The following is a 7,721-nucleotide window of genomic DNA, read 5'->3' on the forward strand; positions in this document are numbered from 1 at the left end:
AACACATCCCAGCCACCACTCATTATCATATGCAACCACAACGTAACCTTTGATCAAGTGATTCTTTAATTGAGCTGAAAAGGGTCTGACATCCACTGTCAGCAGACAATGGATGAGAGCTATGTAACTTCAGAGTACTCTGAAATTAGTAGTTGAACCTGTGATGGCAACAGGACAGACGTACACAATGTTGTGCAAAGACTCGATTGCTGCATCAAAGGCTCTGAAGGAGCACAAATTGAGAGTTTAGCCACTGCCTCCAAACTTCACCTCAACATCAAACATTAAGGGAAGAGAACTTTTACAATTAAACTGAATTAACATTTATCTTCAGATTCATGATTCCACCTGAAGGATAAAGTCTCTTCATGTTTCAAAGGCAGACAGCACAAGCCTTAAACACCGACCAGCTCTTTCTTCAACACCCCAGGAATGCTGGCCAATAATATATCAGTGAGAACCCCAAACTCCTCACTGACCATCTAAACCACCTCCTGCACACAGAAAGGATCAGATGAGGAACCCCCATCTCCTGCAGGGTCACCAAACCAGACCACTGACCTAAACCATCTTTGATCCTTCAAGCTACAAGAGCAGCAAGATGGGAAGACCAATTCACACCCCAGTATGAACTGATGGTACCATCTGGATAAACGACCCCCACCACTGGTCATCATAACTCACCTCTAAGAGCCAATCAGAGACGAGCTGCCACCAACTTTAATCCCACTGTGGACTTTGATTTTCAGGACTTGAGTGACCCAAGAGCTGATCACTGGATAAACCAGCATAAGACACAAGACATGCTGCACTATATGCCATGCTCCATTCACACACATACACACACACACACACACACACACACACACACACACACACACACACACACACACACACCCTCTCACTCCTCATGAGTTGAGGATCAAGCCTAGGAGAGCCTGAACCAGGAGCTCTCTTCCTATGGAAACTTCTCAAGTCCGGACCGGCCGACTCACTCACCATTACAAAATCCAGACTCCAGCTCCTCACCCCAGCACATCGGACTCCATTCTCCACAAGAAGCCGCCCCAGAGAGCGAGCAAGTATTAGCACAAGACCTTCAACGTGCTGAAACCCTGGTGCATCATGATTTGTTACTTCAGTTGGTGATTCAGAACTAAGCTGTTGTACCGTTGATTTGACTCGCTGCTTCTCAGGTAACAGTCATCTCATCTGTTTATCAGGTCTCTCATACCAACTACACAATAGATAACTGCATCATTCATTACAATCATTCACTAGCCACAGCCTTGTGCACCAGTTTCCCTCTTGTTTGTAAAATGTTGTAGTGTTTAGTACTTGTAGCTGTAGTATTAGTAATAAATGTGTATGTAACTAAAGTGAACTTGTTTGTATTTTCTTGTGCATCTCAGTCACTTTAACCTTAACAGACCTATACCCTTGCAAAATTACAATTAAGATGAATGACATAATTATAAGTGACCTCTCTTGTGTGGCCAACGAGGAGGACTGTTTCCCTGTTATTATACCTGCTGTAATATGAGTTATGTCACTGGATGAATAATTTCATGTTGGAGTTGTTGCACAATAATAACTCATAATTCCCCATAAAATCATTAAGCTATTTGAGTGTTCCTACACACCCATGCTGTATTTCTTTGAGCACACTATCCAGTGGCCTGAGAGCCCATCGAGAAAGTAGTGCATTGTAATTTTGCATGTGCTTGACCATGCACTTATCAGTAACTGCTGTTCACCAGCACTGTAAGGAATTAGTGATGTGATGCCACTTTATGACATCTCAGCAACGCCTCAAAAACCAAAGACCAAACCTTCTGGAGGTGTTGATGACATTATAACCTAACATTGGTGAAAATTTCAACCATTTAAACTTTCAAGATTACAAACACTCATAACACTGTTACCTTTCATTTTGGGGTTAATATGGTAAAAGTAAAACATAGAGCTGGAAAAGAGCTTTAAAACGATATGAAAAGCATTTCTCTATGACTTATATTGAAGGAGAACTAATTAGTTCAAACTTTGTTAGCCCACATCTCCCTTAATAGTGATCAGAGACACATGCAGTTTCAGTTCCACGGGTCTCTTATATGACTGAATCAGCAGGCCAAGTTTCATTCATATCTACGACGTCCAAAAGTGTGATGAACTGACCCGGACTGACCCAGGTTATCTTCTACTGACACAACATGAAGATACTCAGCAGATCAAGTAATGATGTAAATGATGGTTTGTTGTAGCTCTGATAGATCTTCTTCCCCTGTAGTCTCCAACAAACTCACATTTAAGAAGCCAAAGAATCTTTAATTGAATTAATGATCCTGATAATTTCATGAAATAATGATGTATAAAATAAATCTGTAATTATCTTACAGCCATGCTAGCAGCTGAGGCTGATGGGAATGTGTGTAGTTTTGCAGGTATTTGCTCATAAACAAGTATTTTTGACCAGTTGACGGCGCTGGATGAAAACTTAGAGGATCCGTCCATCCATCTATCTGTCCGTCCATCCATCTATCTTACCCCCCAAAATTCTTTTCGGAGGTCCTTCCTGTCATTGGCCCTGCTGTACTCACTATAATAAACATGTCCCTCACCTCTGGTTATGTCCCTGATCAGTTTAAGCCACTTCTATAAAAACCTGGCCTAGATCCAGCTGTTTTAAACAATTTCAGACCCACCTTTCATTTCCAAAATACTGGGAAAAGTTGTTGCTGAGCATCTTCTCCAAGTTGTGGAAAGAAATATTATCTTTGTTAAATTTCAATCTGGTTTTTGTCAAAACCACTGAAACTGCTCTGTTACGAGTCATGAATGACATCCTCATGCAGGCTGATAAGGGGGAACTCTCCATCTTGACTTGAGCGCTGTCTTTGACACCATTGATCACTCCATCATCATTGATCGACTAAATACATGTGTTGGTATCTCAGGGAAAGCTCTAGAATGGTTTATGTCATATTCTGTCTCTGTGGGTCACTATGTGTCCTCATCCAGTCCGCTGCTATATGGGGTACCCCAGGGGTCGATCCTTGGTCCAGTTCTTTTCTCTTTGTATATGCTGGACAGATAATCAGTCGCCTTGGCTGTACATCCTATCATTGCTATGCAGATGACACTCAGCTATATTTTTCTGTAAAACCAGATGATTTTAGCAACCTAAACACTCTCCGCAGCTGTTTAGCTGTGATAACGGACTAGATGTCTGTTAACTGTCTTCAGTTAAATTCTGACAAAACTGAGCTTCTCATTTTTGGCCCTGAAAATACTGCTAGAGGCATCATTCAGCATATTGGCCCACTTGCCCCCTATGCCAAAACTAACGCAGGAATCTTGGCGTTATATTTGACCCTAAATTGAAATTTGAACAGCACGTCAATAAAATGGTTCAATCCTGCTTTTTAAGTAGGACTGACCATAGATCCCACATCACTCCAGTTTTAGCCTCATTGCATCGGCTGCCAGTGAAGTTCAGGTCTTACACGGTTTAGCTCCTGCATGGATATCCGAGCTACTAAAGCCCGTATACCACCGAGCAGTCACTTAGGTCTTCCAACCAAAACCTGTTGGCCGTACAACGTGCCAAATCAATAAAATAAATTAAAGTGTGTGTCTCTGGGTGATGACTGTACGCTCGCTGTGTTCGTATGTGTGAGACGTCTGTGTGTGTTCTTGAATGTGTCTTTCATGGTTTTTGTGTCCCAACATCACTGTAAAGCACTTTGTGTTAAAAAAGGGTTCGCTATATAAATAAAGGTTTACTTACTATCTATATATCCATCTATCTATCATGTCTATCATCTATCCATCTATCATTTATCTATCTATCATCTATCTATCCATCATCTATCTATCATCTATCAATCTATCATCTATCTATCATCTATCAATCTATCATCTATCTATCATCTATCAATCTATCATCTATCTATCATCTATCATCTATCAATCTATCATCTATCTATCATCTATCTATCCATCATCTATCTATCATCTATCAATCTATCATCTATCTATCATCTATCAATCTATCATCAATCTATCATCTATCAATCTATCATCTATCTATCATCTATCAATCTATCATCTATCTATCATCTATCAATCTATCATCTATCTATCATCTATCAATCTATCATCAATCTATCATCTATCTATCATCTATCAATCTATCATCTATCTATCATCTATCAATCTATCATCTATCTATCATCTATCAATCTATCATCTATCTATCATCTATCAATCTATCATCAATCTATCATCTATCTATCATCTATCAATCTATCATCTATCTATCATCTATCAATCTATCATCTATCTATCAATCTATCATCTATCTATCTATCTGAGGGGAACATGAGAGAACTAATTTCACAGATATTGATCGGACAGATGTTGAGATGTTTCCTGTGAACTGGTGAACTGACAGATGTTGACATTAGTGCTGTAACACGAGTAAAGTGATTATTATTTTACCTTTTGGCTTCTGCTGCACAGATTGTGTCTTTTTCTCCTGAGAGTCCTTCACCTTCATAAAAACACTAAACTAAACCTCTGAAGTTCTCGTTTCAGCGCTGCGACGAACAAAGAACTCAGAAACTGAATAAAGCAGCTGGTTCATGATTCTTCTTCATGAGCTGTTTACATGTTTCACTGGTTCAACAGGTTCACTTTACTTTATAGAAGCTCTCATTAACAACTTTTCTGCTTGTTTTCTGTATGTGTCCTTAAAATCGAATGTATTATTATTATTATTATTATTATTATTATTAAGTCTTGAATCCTTGCAAGTTTCTTCTGAAACCTATTTAGATGTTTAATAAAAGCTTTATTAACTCTGGAGGGTTCAGATCTTACTGATGAACAGTCACAGAAGTAAAACTCAGGTTTTTCAGATAAATTATTTATTAGCTGTTAATCTAAATGACTACCTGAGTGTTTGTTAATAAAAGCTCAGATTCACAGATGATGAAGAGATTTGATAGATTTGGAGAAACATTTGGATAATTTATCAGTTCAACACCAGGACAAAAGTTCTCAGCAGCGTTTTCACTTCTGATTTTAGAACATTTTGTTGATCAGAAACTTTTTTCCAAATAATCTTCAACAATGTGATGACAGAAAAACTCTCAAAGCTCTTTAATTACATCACGTCTAAAAGTCAAAGCAAAGAATCAGTCGAGCTGTACAAACTCCAGTCAGGTGGTGACACAGGTGTACCTTTTGTACTCACGGCGGCGCTCCGTTTCTCTCACAGGAAACGAGCGACGACTCGCCTCGATGACCCTCCGACACACACACAGACACACACACACACACGGACACGAGATCGTCTTTTAAAGTGTTCATTGATCAAGTAAAACCAGGAGGAGCATTCAGATCACATCACGTCACCTGCCTGTGTTTGTGTTTCTCTCTCTTACATGCAGCTTGCTGTCCTTGCAGGTTGCCGTGGAAACGAGATCCCTGATCTCACCTGCACAAATAAAGGTTAAATAAAAAATAAAAAGTAAACAGTTCCAATCGGGGGCTCTTCCCTCCTCCAGTCTTCATTTCCATAGGTCCGTTAACCACCTGATAACCCGACACACATGTGCAGCTCTGTGCAGCGTTAACTGCAGCACCTGCAGCTCTAACTGCAGCACCTGCAGCTCTAACTGCAGCACCTGCAGCTCTAACTGCAGCTCTAACTGCAGCACCTGCAGCTCTAACTGCAGCTCTAACTGCAGCTCTGTGCAACAGTCTGGAGAGGAAAAGTAGTGCTTGATCAGAAATTCAAGTTTTCTTCTGCAGGAGGAGGATGGGGGGGGGGGGGGGGGGGTGTCTCTCACACACACACACACACACACACACACACACACACGTTTCCGGAGGCTCCTTCACGCTGAGGTTTCGTTCTGATGGATAATCGTCCCGTCATTGAACTGCCGTCGGTATCTGACCTGCAGAGTTCTGGTTCACTAACTGACGCCTGTACAGCGAAGGTCACCTGACTCCGCCTCTTCCTGCCGGTTTAAACGAGCCCTGAGAGCTCCGTGACGACCTGCCGGCTGAGCCTGTGGGAACTGAAGAAACGAGTGAAACTTTCTAAACCTGCATGTTTGTTTATTCGTTGATCTCCGTTATATTTACGTTATTAATTGATTAATTACAGTCGCGTCGTCGCTGATTCGTCGCTCGGCTCAAAGCTTCCAGCAGAGAAACGTCGGATCATCGCTGGAATTATTGAACAAACATCTAATTAAAGCTCATTAACAGCATCACGGAGCTGCAGCTGCTGACATGATGACTGACAGGTCGCCAGTCATCAAGCCCCGCCCACCTCATTTACATACTGAGATCAATTAAAATAACGATCACCGGGTGGAGCCATGTGACGTCTCCAAACCGACCAATCAGAACACAACATGAAGCGACCAGCAGCACGTTTCCAATTAGCGATTAGTCGATGAGTCGACTTTGATTATTGATTATCGATTTAGTCGTTTTTTTAAACTTTATCTGGTTTCAGCTTCACATGATTACTGAATATCTGACGAGACATGAAGGGGCTGCAACGATCGATCGATTAATCAATAATGAAACTAATGCAGCTCTAGCGTACGCACGCACACACCAACAGTTCGGTTTGTGTGACGTTTCATTTCCTGTTTTGTGTTTCTATCACAACCGAATAACGACGTCAGTCTGAAGGAGCCTCAAACATTCTCACAGGAGCGCGCTCAGTACGCCCCCCCCCCCCCCCCCCCCCCGTCCACGAGCATGCTCAGTACGCCCCCCCCCCCCCGTCCACGAGCATGCTCAGTACGCCCCCCCCCCCCCCGTCCACGAGCATGCTCAGTACGCCCCCCCCCCAACGAGCATGCTCAGTATGCCCCCGTCCACGAGCATGCTCAGTACGCCCCCCCCTCCCCGTTCAGACTGACACAGTAAACAGATTGATCCAGATTTGACCTTTTCTCTCTTTACACTTCAACATTCTTTCATTTCTCGTCTGACGTGAAGTGAAACGTTGTGACTCGTTTCATCTGTTCAAACGTCCGTCTGGTGATTTTCTGGAGTTTTACTCGTGTGAAGAAGCGAAGCGACAGAACTGATCTGCTAACGAGCTCAGCTGCTTCATTTATTAATCAACAGAAACATGAGAACGGCTGAATCATCTGAAACGTGAAGGTTTGATGTTTGACTGAAATAACAGCTGATATTTTACTAAATACAGTTTACAGTCAGATTAACTGGTAATAATGAAGGTTTGTTACAGCTGTAATATATATACATATATATATATGTGTGTTTGTATATATATATATATATATATATTTCTGTATGTTAGAGTGAGCAGCTGTTTGTCGTGACTGAGCCTTTTTAAACCTGTTTGAGGATTTTAAAGAATAAAACTACAGAAAACCACCAGACTCATTATTTCATGTTTCCTTCGTTCCAGACGTCTGCTGGTTGAAACAGGAAGAACACGTCCAGCTGTGAACCGAAGAGTCGATCCAACAACTATTTTCATTATCGATCTTTTTCTCACTTGTTTGGTTTATAAAACAGAAAAACGGCGACAAAACTCACAAATAATGAATTAATTTTCCTTCAGAAAGAAAAACAGCAAAGAGAAAACATATAATATAAAATAATATATAATAATATATAATAATATAACATAATATAATACATATAATAATATAATAATA

General features: G+C 41.0%; 1 long non-coding RNA gene across 3 annotated transcripts; it reads right to left on the reverse strand.

Annotated features, from left to right (window-relative positions):
- Nucleotides 1-5,136: 5,136 nt before the first annotated feature.
- LOC122985427 lies at nucleotides 5,137-6,784 on the reverse strand. Of its 3 annotated transcripts, none has more exons than XR_006404113.1 (2): nucleotides 5,724-6,784; nucleotides 5,137-5,639 (listed from the first exon to the last, which is right to left on the reverse strand). It is a non-coding gene; the product is annotated as an uncharacterized LOC122985427 (long non-coding RNA). The 3 variants fall into 3 exon arrangements; XR_006404114.1 differs by having other exon boundaries at nucleotides 5,691-6,784; XR_006404112.1 differs by having other exon boundaries at nucleotides 5,670-6,784.
- Between the last annotated feature and the right edge of the window lie 937 nt (nucleotides 6,785-7,721).

This window comes from Thunnus albacares, chromosome 7 (genome assembly GCF_914725855.1).
Source record: "Thunnus albacares chromosome 7, fThuAlb1.1, whole genome shotgun sequence".
In the NCBI taxonomy this organism is placed as follows: domain Eukaryota; kingdom Metazoa; phylum Chordata; class Actinopteri; order Scombriformes; family Scombridae; genus Thunnus; species Thunnus albacares.